Source organism: Macrotis lagotis, chromosome 4 (assembly GCF_037893015.1).
Source record: "Macrotis lagotis isolate mMagLag1 chromosome 4, bilby.v1.9.chrom.fasta, whole genome shotgun sequence".
Lineage (NCBI taxonomy): Eukaryota > Metazoa > Chordata > Mammalia > Peramelemorphia > Peramelidae > Macrotis > Macrotis lagotis.
Genome location: NC_133661.1, coordinates 224,385,927 through 224,402,115, shown reverse-complemented (window position 1 = coordinate 224,402,115; position 16,189 = coordinate 224,385,927). Strand labels below are relative to the sequence as shown.

Sequence of the window (16,189 nt, the reverse complement as noted above, 5' to 3'; positions counted from 1 at the left end):
ATTGAGATCAGGTCCCCATCACTAAATAAAATTACTCATCTTCCTAAGAGTTCTGCTTTCATCTTTAAGTAATGACTATTTTTTGCAATGATGGACAATTTCTCGCACGTGTCTCCCAAAGATACCTTCTGTATCCTAAATAACTTGTTATTTACTAAAGAACACTATCAGCTCATATGGACATTTGGTACAGATAATGTCTGATAGATGGTACAATTTAAGTGCTATGCCTGCAAGGGTTTCTAAAAGAGTTTAGTGAAATGTGCCACTCTCTGCCCAGAGGAAAATTGGATAAGGTCAAGGAATACATAACACATTTTCTGCACTAACTTACCATTTATCTGCAATGGAAATGGGCACAGTATTTGTACATGACTGAATTTGTCCGAAGTGCAATGCAATACACTTTGATGATTCTTATTTCAGATTGCATAGAAGTGTGTTCCATATCTTTGTTTAGAAGATCATCCAGAGACTTTGCCTTTTTTTGTAAGCACAGAAATGCCATTTACATGTGGGTCAAACACCCACATGTAACTCAACCCTCATTCAATTATGTTTCCATGATCTGATCATATAGTCATAGAGCACACCTTCTTCCAATTATGGAGATGGACCTAAAACATAGAAACTAATGGATGTTCCTATGCTGAAGTCAGAACAAAAAAACCCAATAGCCTAAAGGCCTTCTGGAGGTTCTTTAACTTTACCTGATGGCTAAATCATGAAATATTAAGTAGGGCTACATAAAGGCTAGGGAATTCACTCTGCATACCATTTAACTAAAACTTAAATACCCTTCCAAATTTCCACAACTATGTAAACAAATATCACTCATTCATTTTGGATCACAGGAAGCATATGAAGGAAGGAATACTTTAAATAACACACAATAGAGATAATAGCAAAGAAAGAGACAGTTATGAGGAACAGATATGACAACAGGTAGAGTATTATGTATTTGTGAATGTTTGTGTGTGTGTGTGTGTGTGTGTGTGTGTGTGTGTGTGTGTCTGAGTTTGTGTATACACCTTGGTACTCATCAGGTATTTTCACCTAGAATATCCAGAAAGGATATACCTCCTTTCCTGGATAAATGGTTCAGGGACGGGGTCTTGCAAGGATGCATAGTGTTATCCATGGGCAAAAGAATTACCAAGTAGAATTAAAACAATACACTATATCTGTACATCAGGAGCTCTACCCTTACCTAGTTTAGGAAAGGAGACAAGTTGAGAGTTAAGAGGGACTTTAGCCTATACATGGTGGTCATCCAGATTCTGCCTTTTAATATTCAGTATTACAAAGATTAATATATAAGATATTAGATAAGATATAAGAATAGAATACTACTTGATGACCTCCTAAGAGATGGAAGCTACAACCATGTGAGACAACCCATTCATTTTATTGTTGTTCAGGCATTTTCAATGGTGTCTGATCCCATTTGAGGTTTTCTTGGCAGAGATATTGGAGTGGTTTGCCATTTCCTTCTCCAGCTCATTTTACAGATGAGGAAACTGAGGCAAACAAGTTTGAACAAGCTGCCCAATCTCACATAGTTAGTGGCTGAGGTTAAATTTGAACTCAAATCTTCCGAATTCCTGGCCCAGGACTTGATGTATTGCGAATCTAGTTGCCTGACATCAGATGTAAATTTATGTCTTAGTACTATTACCCTTTTTTCCCTAGTACTGCTCTCTGGAGCCAAAGAAAACAAGACTAATCACTTCTACACATGAAAACTCTGCAAGTATTCTAAGATAGATAAAATGTCCTTCCTACTTTGAGAATTCTCTTCTTCAAACTAAATATACCCAGTTTTTTCAACTGATTGGGTCCATGGCCCTCTACCATCATCATTGCCCTTTGAAGTCTTTCTAGCTTATCAAGGTACTTCTTAAACTGATACACCTAGAACCCAGTATCCTATATAAACTTAAACAAAGGCAGAATACAATGAGAAAGATCACCATCTTATTTGTAGAAGTTATGTCCTTCTTAATGCCTTCCAATACCACATTAGCTGTTTTAGCTGCCACATCACACTGCAGACTCACATTGAGCTTTCAGTCCCCTAAAACCCCTGAGTCTTTTTTCAGAATTAATCTTTCAGAATAATGCCCTAGGGAAGGGCAACTAGGTAGTATAGTGGATAAAGGGCCAGGCCTGGAATCAGGAAGATTGATCTTTCTAAGTTCAAACTCATCCTCAGATATTTATGATCTGGGTGACTCTAGGTAAGTCATTTAACTGTTTGCATCAGTTTCTTCATCTGTAAAATGAGCTGGAGATCATTACCACATCTTTACCAAGGAAACTCCAAATGGGTTCATGAACTGGAAATGACTGAAATGACCGGATAGCATCAAAAAAAAACATGGAAGCAGGCAGATGTCCAAGGTCTGGAAATATATTTTGGTCATGCTGAAACATGAAGATGCATAGGGCAAACAATAGTGAGTTTGTCCCAAAGATTCCTACCTATTATGAAATCTTTCCCACTAGCAGATTAGCTCAGTCATGAGATAGGCAGCTTTTAAGGAAATTTTCAAAATTTATCATCCCTATGAGTTTTCCTCTCTTAAGGTCCCTGTGCTCTGGCTCCTGAATCATCCCCACTCAACAAAAAAGGCCAGAGAAGTTAAGGAACTTGCTTTGCAAGTCTTGAACTTGTGGGCTACAGACAGATGCCCAGAGGACCCCAAGCCTGCCACATAAACTCCTACCTGCCCTCCCAGGAGGAAGAGTACTCAGCATTAAGGAAGTTTAGAGGGGGAAATTCAGAACTGTTGCAAGTTTCTTTATCTGCTATTCTCTTCTATAATCTCTCGTACACTGCACTATAACATTTGCCATCTTAGATATCTGCTTCAATAAATGAAGGAAGCATTGAATGTTGTTGCTGTTTAGTTGTGTCTGACTCTTTGTGATGCCATTTGAGGTTTTGTTGGCAAAGAAACAGGAATGGTTTCTTATTTCTTTCTCCAGTTCATTTTAGATGAGGAAACTGAAGCAAATAGGGTGACTTGTTAAGGGTCAGATAGATAGAAATTGTCTGAGTCTAGATTTAAATTCATGAAGGTGAATCTTCTTGTGGCTAGACAGCATTCTATCTACTGCATCATTAAATTTTAGCCCTCTTTATTAAATCATGATAATTAACCCTTTGGTCTTCTTTAAAGTTTCATTTGCTTATGATTCTTCACTACTGATTACTAAAGATTCAGAAGTCCTGGGTGCAGATTCTGCTTCTGTCACTACCTGTGTGATCTTGGGCGAGTCAACTCAGTGTCCACATCTGTAAAATGAGAGGATCAGATTCCATGACTTCTGGGATCACTTTCGGTTCTAAATCTATGATCTAACATATCTCTGACCTTGAACAGTCCATCCTGCTGGGAAAGAGACCATTCCATAGGGGGCAGATGGAACTGAACCTCTAGTCAGTTCTGCCCTTCACTCTACAGAGTTGGTGGTACAAGGATGAGTTCCATTTACATACCTCTGCTCTAGTGCCCTCTGCTAACATTTGATTAGTGCAAAACTAAGGAAAAAGGACAAATCCTAAACAAATAAGACTTTTTTTGGAAGGATCATGTCCTTAACATACTGGTGAAGTAAGTGTCCTCACAAAGCACAAGAGATAGATACAATGGGGAAAACAATTGCAAAGAGATGGATTAATTCTTATTATGTTCTAATAATTAGAAATAAAGATAGATAAAATCAGATCATTCCTGCTTTCAGGGAGCTCACATTCTAACAGGAAGAGACAAATGTATATCAGGGTTTGGACAGGACTGGAGGTCCAAAAATTCTAGTAACAGATTATGTCAAAATCCTTAGAGTTCATTGGGATGCCTTCATTGGAAGGGTAGAGAACCTGTTGGGGATGAGTATAGCACCATTGGAAAGGAAAGGGGAAGAGGTGTAAAAACTGGGATGGAGATCAGTGTTCAGTAAGGAAAAGAAATAAGAAAAGGGATATTGGCAGATTATGAGTGGGACCTGAGTTGGAAAAAGAATATTCCCTTCTACAGTGTGACTTGATCCATCACAGTTTTGATATATGTTGGTCAGCATTCGAAATTAAATGAGAATGGGGGGGGGGGAGTTTTGTGTAACATATGAGACCAGTACCAAACCAAAACACAGAAAAGGTTTAAAAACTTAGAAATGAATAAAATATAAGTTAATTATTATTTTTATATCAATATATTTTATCTTTTCATACTATAAAAATAAAAATTTCTTTTTTAAAATTAAAATAAGTAAAAGTTAAAGTTTGAGAAAAAGAACACAAAAACCAGCAGTTAATACATAAAAATCTAGAAATGAAGTTATTTTAAAAAGTTTAGTAACTCATAAATGCATAAAATATATTTACTGTTATGTATAATATTACCAGTATAATATATATTTTGTTGTTTAATAACATATCTAAAAACATAATTTAATAACAAATATATATCTCCACAATTTAAAAAAATAAATTTATAGTAAAAGAACTGCTGTTCTATGCACTGGTTTAGAGATGCCAAGCATGTTTACAGCAATTTCTCATGTGACACCTTGTAGTGATCCTACAATGATCTTTGCATCTGTTGTATCTGGAATTTCTCATATCTTGCATTGTTATTTTTTTTACCATTATTTATTTATTTATTTTATAGTATTACAATAATCTTGTTGTGAGAGTAAACATAAACCCCTCCCCCTCCCCCCCCAAAAGATGAGAAACCTCAAGAATAATGAGAGAGAAAAAAAGTACTTCAGTCTATGTTCAAATTCCAATGGCTTTGTCTCTGGGATGAGATGCCTTCTTTATCATAAGTCCACCAAAGAAGTTACTTCAATATTTTTCCCACAGTTGCTATTACTAGCTGTATTTCCCTCCACTCTATTCCTTCCCACTCTCATTTATTCCGTTTTCTCCATCCTTTAACCCTGTCCCTGTTCAAAAGTGTATTGTATCTGAGTACTTTCTCCCACAATCTTCCCTCTCTTCTATCACCTATTTACCTCTTCCCTCTCCCATTCCCCCTTATCCCATCTCTTTCTTCTCATTTTTCTCTAGGGTAAAATAGATTTCTATACCCTATTAAGTGTGTTTGTTATTTCATCTCTGAGCCATTTCTGATGGGAATGAAGGCTCACTCATCCCTCACCTTCCCCTGTTCCACTCCATTGAGTCCAAAAACAAAAGCATTTTCTTGACTCTTATGTGAAATATCTTAGTCCCCTTCTTCCTCTCCTTTCTCTTCCTCCCAGTACTTTCCTTTATCACCCATTGACTCCATTTTTTAATATAATATACCATTATATTCAGCTCCTTCCTGTACCTTGTCTATATATGCTCCTTCTGTTCTAATAAATGAGAAAGATCATATGAGTTATCAGTATCTTCTTCCCATGCAGAATAAACAATTCAACATCATTAAGTTCCTCATAGTTAGTCATTTTCGTCCACCATCTCTATGGTTCACCAAAGTTCTGCATTTGGAGAACAAACTTTCTGTTCAACTCTGGTTGTTTCAATGGGGAAGTTTGAAAGTCCCCTGTTTCATTGAAAGTCCATCTTTTCCCCTGAAAAAGGATGTTCAGTTTTGCTGGGTAGTTGATTATTGGTTGTAAACCAAGACCTTTTGCCTTCCAGAATATCATATTCCAAACCCTATGAACCCTCAATGTAGATGCTGCCAGATCCTGTGTAATCATGGCTATAGAACTATAGAATTGTTTGTTTCTGGCTGCTTGTAGTATTTTTCTTTGACTTGGGAGTTTTGGAATTTGGCTATAATATTCCTGGAAGTTTTTCTTTTGGGAATTCTTTCAGGAAGGGATTGGTGAATTCCCTCAATTTCTATTTTACCTCTGCTTCTAGGATCTCAGGGCTATTTTGCTGTATTATTTCTTGAAAAATGAAGTCTAGGATCTTTTCCTGGTCATGACTTTCAGGTAGCACAATAATTTTTAAATGATCTCTTCTGGACCTGTTTTCAAGGTCAGTTGTTTTTTCCAATGAGTTATTTCACATTGTCTTCTCATTTTCATTTTTTGGAATAGTTTTATTTATTCCTGATTTCTTGCAAAGTAATCAGCTTCCTTTAGTTCCATACTGCATTTGAAGGAGTTATTTTCTTCAGAGAGCTTTATTATCTCCTTTTCCAGCTGGCCAATCCTGCTTTTTAAAGCATTCTTTTCTTCATTTGCCATTTGTGTTGCTTTTTTCCATTTGGACCAAACTGGTTTTTAATATATTATTTTCTTCAATTTTTTTTTTGTATTTCTTTCACCAAGCTACTGATTTGGTTTTCATGATTTATCTACATCGCTCTCATTTCTCCTCCCAATTTTTCCTCTACCTCCCTTAATTGCTTTTTAATGTCTTTTTTTGAGTTCATCCATAGCCTAAGCCAATTTTCTATTTCTCTTGGAGGTTTTGGATACAGAAGCTTCAATTTTATCGTCTTCTGAATCTTCTATGGGGCCAAAGTAATTTTCTATGGTCAGATCCTTCTTTTTCTTTTGTTTGCTCATTTCCTCAACCTATGACTGATGTACTGCACTTCCAAGACTTTGGCGGGGGGGTTTTGAGACAACCCACAGGGACCTTAATTCTTCCAAGGTCTTATGAGAGGCTCTCTTGCCTGTGCTTTGCTATGTGGATGATCACTGGTCCTCCCCTCTGTCCTGGAGCTATGAGAAGGGTCCCTGCTTGGCTATCTTAGTATGGAAGCCCAAACTGCAACCTGGATCTGAGTGTGAGCAAACAGCAGAGTCCTACCCCAGGAAGAGAAGAGAGACCTCTCCAGCCCCCACCCCCTACCCCTTTACCATCTGGAGGCTGGCTTCCTTGATTCCTGCTGCAGGTATTCACTGCAAGGGATGCTTTGAGGCCAGCACTCTCTCCACACTCACTCTGGTGTGGCAGAGTTCTCTCGCCACCTCTTCAAGCTGTTCCCAGTGATCCCTGGGCCAGGAGGTCTGGAAACCACCCCGCTTGCCACAGACCCAGGTCCCCCAGGGATCTAGGCACCTGGCCTGGCTGCACTGCAGCTGTGGCTGCACAGCAGCTGCAGCTGTACTTTCAGAGGCTTTTTCCAACTCCGGGTCCTGGTGAAACAGACCTTTCCCACAGAACTTCTAAGTTGTCTTGAACTGGGAAATTGTATCACTCAGTCTTTCTATGGGTTCTGCCCCCTCTAAATTTTGGCTAGAGTCATAATTTGATGGCTTTTGGAGTTTTGGGGGGAACAAGTTTCTGGGAGTTCCTGCCTTTGTGACACCATCTTAGTCCTGCCTCCCTCTTGCATTGTTTAAATTGGAAAAGTAAAGGTCAGAAAATTTGATGCAGATTTTCCAGATTGCAAAGTGCTTCCTTAATGTGAAAGTGATAACTATAGTAAGGATTATTTAGATCTAAATATTGCAGCAATCTCCCATCATGGTTGAATAGCTAGATGTGAAACAGAAAATCTAGACACTGCTTACCTACCAAACTTGGTCAAATTCCTTCATCTCTTTAGACTCAATTGCCCTTCTTATCAAATGAGAACTTTGCCTGAGTGTAGACCAATATACAGATCATATGATATTTTAAGTTCCCTTCTAGCTCTCTAATTTTAAGAAAGGTAAATACTGAAACTGCTATATAAGAGTTTATTCCTTAATCTACTTTTATTCTTATCTTGTACCAATTTTTGTTCTTTCTCTAGTCAAAAGATAAAGTATATTATTAATGAATGAGCCAACTCTCAATTACCTAATTCTTAATTTTATTGACATATACCCAGAAACTGCCATTAATAACTGCCATTAGGGTTGAGTATGACAAGCTGGGAGACCTTGGTGGATAATTGGTTAACCTTAAAAGGGGGCAGGCTTGCCCCCTTGTTTCAGGCTCTAGTTAAGAGTTTATTTTTGAGGAGAAAGATGGGGGGGGAAGGAGGAAAAGGACTTTGATAAATCAAAATGTCTCATTTATAAATTTGTCTTAACACATACAGTAAATTTAGCCCTTAATTCATGTAATCAATACACTCTAAGTAAATACAATAAATACTTAGCCAGAATGGCAGCTCTGATGATGGCAATTGGCAATCACTATAAAACATCATTACTTTAGTTAATATATTTGTCATTCTGTATTTTTATTGCCCTAGATAGGGACTGGACTGAGTTTTATTTTTCCACTAAGAAGAAATGCTTTGTTAAGCAAATTAAAATAGTATTTAAAAGATGCTGGGAGAAAAATGGAAATATCTTGAGAGGATTAAAAGGGTTTTTTTTTAATGCAACTGGAAGAATTTTAGAGGTACCTTATTTTTTTTAACAAATACCTCTGAAAGTTGTAATAAAGAACTTTAATCAATACAATGATCATTTGTGTTTCCAGAGGCAGATATTGGTTACATATGTTATCCATGACAGACAGGTGACCCTCCTAGGCTTTCATCTTGGCTCTTTTGGCTGCTTACAGCTTTCCTGAAGGCTGACAACAGCATCTCACCTAAAATTCTTCCACCAAGGTCACTATCCCAACCTTGATTGCTTATATTCCTGTCTGCCTGACACAAAGTAAGAATTTAATAAATTACTTTTCACTCACTCACTCATTCATTCAATATCAATGTTCAGTTGGCATACTCCATTGGTATCTACCTAAGGTATGAACTCATGGCAGATTTGTTTGAAGATAAGGATAAGAATCACATGGAGTAGACAGGAATGGATATCAAGTGACATAAATTGGGGCAGTCTTAATATTGAAGAGATTATAAATCTTCTATATCACATATATTTCAACTTCTTATTTTCTTTGTATAAGAGTATACCCCTGCCCCAGGGCAGCTAGGTAGCACAGTGGATAAAGCACTGGTCCTGGAGTGAGGAGTACCTGAGTTCAAATCTGGCCTCAGACACTTAATAATTACCTAGCTGTGTGGCCTTGGGTAAGCCACTTAACCCCCCATTGCTTTGCAAAAACCTAAAAAAAAAAGTTATACCCCCTCCAAGAGTATTTATTACAATATAATTCATTAATCCAGTTGAATTTGCCAAAGTTGGAAAATTTTTATACTAACACTGCCTAATCTTAGGTTTTGGGAAAGTTGTCTCTCATTTCTATGCCTCATTTTCTTTATCTAAAAATAAGAAGTGTTAACTAAGAGTATTGCTTCCAGGCCTGACCTTCTATAACTGCCTTTCTTTAAATTTAAATTTCAAAATGCAGTCATCCCACATTGAAACTTTCCCTATCTCAGTTTCAATATATTGTGGGTTGGCATAAGAAATTAAATGGGAATTTTGTAGAAGCCACAGATGACAGGAGAGGGCCAGCAGATGACATAGAAAGAGTTTGGCAACTCAGAAATGCATAAAATATAAGTATAGTATTGTATGATGTCAACATATTTTATCTTTTAATACCATAATAATTCAGACTTCTACTCTGATACCAGAGTAGAAAAATTTTACACAGGTTTTCCAGTTTTCAGGGGTGCCATGTCCCTCATCCCCATGATGTGGAAGGAATGTTTAATTCTTTGGCTATTCTTTCATTTAGCCTGAATATGTCAAGTGTCTCTGTAGGTTTCTTTCCAAAGTAACTATGAATAAACATAATGAAAAGTATTAGTCCTGAGCTCCATTGTGTAAGTTCCAGGTCACAGGAACTCTTGGCATGAAGTCCAAGCCCAATTTAACTAAGCTGATCTTTGGTGAAACCTATTTAGAATCAAATACCGCATAGAAGAGCATCCCACTTCAGTCTTCCCTTCAACTTTTCCTACTTCTCCCAGAATAATTTCTTTGTAAATGTGTACTTGTCAGCCTGTTACTGCATACTCCTCTATTTGCCCTGCTTCAAGTTTTCTTTATATATTTCCAAAACATGGAGTTTTCATCCAATTCTTTTATACAACTTATTAACATATTACATAATTATTTATATAATTATTATTATTTATACATCTTATTATTATCATTTATAGAGAAAAGTCCATGTGTCTGGGACAGCCAGTATTCCTAGATCTGTCCCAAGAAAAGTTTCCACAATTCTACTACTTGGCTGCATCTAGATACCAACATGTCCAGATAAAATCGAAAAATTCAACCATTCATTCAGCTGGTTTACTATGGTGATGTGCTAAATGCATAAATTGCTCTCTGTGCCATGCATTGTAGCAGTTACCAAAAAAGCCAAAAATAGATTTTGTGCTTGCCTTCAAGAAGATATTTATGAGGGGCAGCTAGGTGGCACAATGAATAGAGTATTGGAGTTAGGAGGTCTGGAAGGAAGGATGAAGAGGAGTGCTATATAGGTGCCACAAGGGGTCAGCTAAATATTATGTAATATTATATTTACATTATAATTAATAATTATATAATATTAATATTATGATATTTTATATAATGAGATTATTGACTCATTGAAGAAAAGAAAGAAACACATGGAACATTAACTAATAACTTTGAAGAAGGAAATGGCAGACTAGTATCTTTGCCAAAAAAGTCCAAGATAGAGTCAAAAAAGAGTTGAATGGACCTGAAAAATGATTCAACATCTAAAAATTAACAGTTAGACTGGATTCAGAGACAGGCTCCCTTAAAAAAAAGTGATGAAGAGTGCTCACTTTGGCAGCACATGCACTAAAATTGAAATGATGGCCCCTGTGCAAAGATGACATGCAAATTCGAGAAGTGTTCCATATTTTTAAGTTATAGAGCATTCTAAAATTATGAAGTTGAGAAGTATATCTATAAATATTATTCTTTCAAGTCAGTAAGTACTTGATTCAGTTCTGAAGTGTTAATGGAAAATATTTCACCAAAGTGACTTTGATCAAGTTCTGTTATGATGTAACTCCTTTTAAAGTGTAAGTAAAAGAACAATCTAGGGAAGTAATTATGGCTGCATATATATTTGGCAGCATGTCTAAGATCCAAAATTGCAATTAAAAGTGCTTTAGGGGCAGCTAGGTGGTGCAGTGCATAGAGCACCAGCCCTGGAGTCAGGAGGGCCTGAGTTCAAATCCGACTTCAGACGATTACTAATTGCCTAGCTGTATGACCTTTGGCAAGTCACTTAACCCCATTGCCTTAAATAAAAAAATTTTTAAGTTCTTTCTTTAAAAGATTTAATGTATTTATTTAGATTTGGTATCTTCTGTGTCAAATATTAAACTAAATATATAAACATTTCCTTCTTTTATAAAGCTATCTGGTGGTTGGAAAAAAAAGAAGTGATGAAGAAAATGCTAAAAAATGCAGATTAAACTTAACAGAGAGTAATATCTTTTTTTGGAGAGCTATATGTTAAATAATTACCAGTACATTTCTGTAATGTTCCAGTTCTATTTCTAACATGTCACACAGGGCAGCCACCTAACCCCTCAGTGACTCAGACAGCACTTTTAGAATAATATTTTGTCCATTCAGCTTTGATTTTTCCCATAATATCAATGGTTTAGTGGAAATTTCAAAATGGATAATCCAGATATCTCAGATTCAACATGTCCAAAATAGAATTCATTATCTTCCCTCCAAAAAATCTTTTTCTCATTCAAACTTCCTTATTTCTGTTCAAGACTCTAATAACTATTTATAAAAAAAATTTAAGATTTACAAAATGCTGTACATATTTTATCTCATTTTATCCTTTCATATTAACATCCTTTTAAGAGCCAAATTTCAACATCTTACCCTCATCATCCTCTACTCCTCAGTGTCCTTCACTTCATTTAGCTAATCACTTGTCCAATCCTGCCATTTCTTTCTCTACAACATCCCTCAGATTCTACTCTTTCTATCTGTTCACTCAGTTTAATCTTAATTTAGACCTTCATTACTTTTCTACTAGATAAATTTAGTAACCCCTATTTGGATTTTCCCCAGAGTCTCTCACCACATTGATCCTTTTTATCAACTGCTGCCAGAATAAATTTCCTTAAGCTCAGATCTAACCATGCCACTCCCTTACTCTAGGATAGACTATATACTCCTAACTTTTTCAATTCTTTAATAACCTGTCCCTAAACCATTTTTCCAGTCTCATTAAGTAAGACTCCCCATATGACTGTATGATCCATCCAAATTTCCCTTCTCTTTGTTCCTCACATATCTGGTTTCCATATCTTTCCTTTGCAGCTTCTGTAGTTGGAATCCACTTCCTTTCTTCTCCACTTTATAGAGTCATTCTGAAATACAATTTTTGGAACAACAAAATGACAAAATGGATAGAGTTCTGGACCTAGCATTAGGAAGACATCTTCCTATGTTCAAATGCAGCCTCAGACAAGTCCTAGCTGTGTAACCCTGGGTGAATTATTTAATCCTGTTTGCTTCATTTTTTTCTCCTATGTAAAATGAGATGGAGAAGGACATGGCAAACCATCCAGTATCTTTATCAAATGGGGTCACAAAGAATTGGACACAACTGGAAAAAAAGGCAAAACAACAACAAAGATACAACTTTAAGATAATTTTGTAAAATACAATTCTTGCTTTTAGTATATAATTCATGGAAATTGAGGGAATGACCACAAATTGGGGAATGGCTAAACAAGATATAGTATATGAATATGATAGAACACTATTGCTCTCTTTTCACATATTATTTATTTATTTTAGTGTTTTAACTTTTTAAAAATTTTAAAAAAATTTATTTAAGGTAATGGGGTTAAGTGACTTGTCCAAAGTCACACAGCTAGTTGTCTGCAGTTGGATTTGAACTCAGGTCCTCCTGACTCTAGGACCAGTACTCTAGCCACTGTGTTGCCTAGCTGCCTCTTCATCCTCTCTCCCACTCATTGAAAAGATAACATGATATCAATTATTTAGGTTACATCATCTAAAATATATTTCTTTATCAATCATCTTGAAAAAGAAAACATATACATAATAAAGTGAAAAAAAAAGATCTGCTTCAATATGTACTGAGTTGATCGTTGTCTTTCTTCAGGTGGATATCATGTAAACTCCTTGAAGAGAGATCCTGTCACACTAGTGCTGAGTGTTACCTTAGACAAACTGAGACCTGGGAAAGACTTTGGCTTAAAAAGGATAAGGTCTCCCACTGCACCTGGGGCTAACCCTAATCATTCTTATCTCTATCTGGCCACTGGACTCAGATGGCTCTAGTGGAGACTTTGCACAGCCTTCCCTCACTTTAATCCAATTCAAGTCATAACATCACCTTCCTGAGTCATATTCCCCTTCCAGAATGAAAGAGGAACAAGGAATTCCAACAGAGAGACAAAATGCATGTGAGAACTTACTTGAGAATTTATCTTCCATAATTCAAATGTTTTCAATCTTGTACTCTATCTCTTAGAATCCCTTAATTCTTTTGTATTCATATATATGTATATGTACATAAATACATATATAAAGTACTAGCTCTTATAAAAATCCTTCCTTGACACCCCCCTAGTTGTTATTGACACCCCTCAAAGTCTTGTATGAAGTTAGGTGGCAAAACACTATTGTTCTATAAGAAATGACGAGCAAGTGGATTTCAGAAAAATTTTATATAAAAACGTCTTACATGAACAGATGCTGAGTGAAGTGAGCAGTGCCAGGAAAAACATTGTACACAGTAACAGCTACATTGTGAGATGATCAACCATAATAGACTTAGCTCTTCTCAGTTATACAGTGATCAAAGAACTCAAAGACTTTTGAAAAGGAACAATGGAGTCTGAATGCATACTATTTTCACTTCTATTTATTTTTTTCTTTCTCCTGGTTTTTCCCTTTTGTTCTGATTCTTTTTTCATAGAATGATTAATATGGAAAAATTTAACACAATTGTGTATGTAAAACCTATTTCAGATTTCTGGCTGTCTTGAGGAGGAGGGAGGGAAGGGAGAAAGGGTGAAAAATTAACAAGAGTGAATGCTGAAAATTATCTCTACATGTAATTGGAAATTTTAAAAATTAATTTAAAAATATGGAAAAATGATATAATTCAAGTATCACCTTCCACATGAAGTCTTTCCTGAAACCCTCCCAACTGTTAGTATTCTCAAGCCCAAATGACCTTGTATTTAACTACTTTGTATATATTTGCATTTATGTACTTTATATTTATGCTATCTGAATTTAACAGTGATTACTCTGGCTCCATTTCTAGATATCTGAGCTTGCTACATCTCTCTTCCCTTAAGGTTTGGTGTTGTTTTGTCTCTCTGCCCACTAATTGTCTTCCACAATTTTTGGGTTCCTTACACCCAGTTCTATTTAACTGCTTAACATTCAAGTTAGCTCTTTCAAAATAATATCTACATCAAAGGTATAGCAAAAATAAATATACAAATCCCCACTCCCCCCTAATACCCGGGAGGCAAAATCCAACTTTACACTACCACTACCTCAGTGTCTGGGAAGGAGAAGGAGTTAGGTTCACAGTTTAACTATATAACATTGTCTTAGAAAATCCCAAATCCAAAATCCTCCTGGGCTTGCATCCTGGCTTCCTGGATTATCAGGGTTTCCTTGAAGGCTGGCAGGAACATCTATCCTTGAATTCTTTTACCAAGGTCACTATGCTGCCTTTAGTTTTCAAAGGAAAAAAAAATCAAAGATATTTAACGTAAGGAAAAGTGCTACAAATTGCTAATAATTATAGAAATTTAATTAGGGTAATTCTGAGGTTCTACCTCATACCCAATAGATTGGCGGAGTTGGCAAATGTTGGATGACAGTGAGAAAATGCGTATATTAAGGTGTTGTTGATTTGATCTGGTATAACCATTCTGGAAAGCAACTAAACTATATACTCCCTTTAACAGAGTAATTCTAGGACTATATGCCTAAAAATTTCAAAGAAAGAGTACAAATATTTATAGCAGCTGTTTTTTGAGGCAAAGAACTGGAAACTATAGAGGTGGTTATCAGTTAGGAACTGGCTATACAAATAAAAGTAAATATATAGATTTATATCTATCTATGTATATATTCATCTATATAATTTTATTTATTTTATTCTGAAATTAAGAAATAAAACAAACATCTCTATAACATAGTTGAAGGTTGATTGCACATGAAATTGCAAATCTATTATGTATAACTTGCTATTCCTCTTAAATATGCATTAAAGTTATTCTATAGCTTTCTTTTTTCTTTATTCTCTTCCCCCACCCTAGACAGGGTTACCATTAGACATGAATATTTGTATATATGCATATACATGTATCTGCATATACATGTATACATATATACATATATACATATATAACCATAAAATCATTTTATACACATATCTATAAGTTCTTTCTCTGGATACAGACAGTTTTTTTCTTTTATAGGTCTTTTTTAGTTAGTTTAGGTATTTATAATAATCAAAAGTTGTTCTTAAAAATATTTTTGTTCTTGTATATAATATTCTCTAGGTTTTGCTTATTTTTCTCTTCATTATTTCATGCAAGCCTATCCATGTTTTTAAGATCACTGAGTACATTATTTCTTATAGGATAGTTGTATTGCATCAGGATCATATACTATAAACTTTTCAACCATTCCCTAATTGGTAGACATTTCCACAATTTCCAGATCTTTGCCACCACAGAGAGAACTACTATAAATATTTTTTTAGGGTTTTTTTAAAGGCAAATGGGGTTAAGTGGATTACTCAAGGCCACACAGCTAGGTAATTATTAAGTGTCTGAGACCGGATTTGAACTCAGGTACTCCTGACTCCAGGGCTGGTGCTTTATCTACTGCACCACCTAGCCACCCCTATATTGTGCCACCTAGCTGCCCCTACGCCACCTAGGCGCCCCTAGAGAACTACTATAAATATTTTAAAGCATATTTAATTTTTTTCCTTTTGCTCTAATCATCTTTGGGAAAAAACCTAGTATGGTATAGACAGATTAATAAATCTTTGTGCATAATTCCAAACTGCTCTCCAAAAAAGTTAGATCAGTTCATAATTTCACAAACAGGAATTATTGTCCCAATTTTTTCACTTCCACTCCTACCTTTGTTTCTTTTCCTTTCAGTCATTTAAGCTAATCTTATAGTTGTAAAATGATATCTCAAGGCTGTATTTAATATGTATTTCTCTCATCAATAATGATTTACAGCATTTTTTCATGTGATTATAAACTGTTTTCATTTCTTCAGCAGAAAATTGCCTGTTCGTATCCTTTGATCATTTATAGAGATTTGATAAAGTTTT

General features: G+C 35.7%; 1 pseudogene; it reads left to right on the top strand.

Annotated features, from left to right (window-relative positions):
* Positions 1-10,632: 10,632 nt before the first annotated feature.
* Positions 10,633-10,722, top strand: LOC141523157 (U6 spliceosomal RNA; annotated as a pseudogene).
* Positions 10,723-16,189: the final 5,467 nt, after the last annotated feature.